Source organism: Octodon degus, unplaced genomic scaffold (genome assembly GCF_000260255.1).
Source record: "Octodon degus isolate 3935 unplaced genomic scaffold, OctDeg1.0 scaffold00376, whole genome shotgun sequence".
NCBI classification, from domain to species: domain Eukaryota; kingdom Metazoa; phylum Chordata; class Mammalia; order Rodentia; family Octodontidae; genus Octodon; species Octodon degus.
The window spans coordinates 716,728-717,657 of NW_004524952.1; positions in this window are offsets into that span (position 1 = coordinate 716,728).

Sequence of the window (930 nt, forward strand, 5' to 3'; positions counted from 1 at the left end):
ATATCTTCCCACTTCACAATATCCATCGACGATTTCAGATCATTTGCTCTTTCAATTTCTCACATCAGGCAGGGAATATAATGTGTATGCATGTGAGTCTGATTTAGTTCACTCAGGACTAGTTCACTCAGACTTGGTAACAGCAGGTGTCTTCTGGTCTGCAAGGCCTTCTGCCATTCTGAGAGACCCAAGTACTTTTGTGTTCATGTCTCTTGTTTTTGTTTGCCACTGGAGGAAGGGTCTTCATTATACGGCCTGCAACTTCCTGCTCTGAAAGTCCTTCTACCATTTTGAGAAATCATACGTATTCACCAATAAACATAAGTTGACCTAGGATCCTCACTTATGATGATGTAAACAGGCTCAGGGGTGACATTTCTCTGTTGTGAAACCCTCACACTCTGGCCCTGCCAGGCCTGTTCAAAGAAAGCAAATGAATTATCGGTTTTCTGTGTGAAAAGATGAAGGTAAGAAGAATGGCTTTAGTGCAATATCTGATGGACCTTCTTTGTTCCTGGAGATTCTGCGGCAAACAGCGGCTGTGGTTAAATCACACCTGAGTGTGCTGCGTGTGTGCCCTGTTGGTGGCAGAGAACATGCTTCCACATCTACTGGGGACCACAGTCTCTGAAGGCAACAGAGGGCTGCAGCTGTGGGCTGCTGAATCTCACTCACAGGATTCCATGGCAAGAGAGCTGCCCACCTTAGACATCAAAGATTTAGTGTCTTTGTTTCTCAAGGCCCTGCTTATTTTCACAGACTTGGGCCTCAGGTGTGCCCTCCACTTCCTGAACCCCCTGAATGACTCCAAAATTTAGTATATACTGCATATCCTGAGAGAAGTGTTTGTCTTGGATCTCAGATAATTGTGATCTTCCTGGATTCCACAAAACATATCCCTTCTGTCTTTTACTTAATCCTTCATATTAA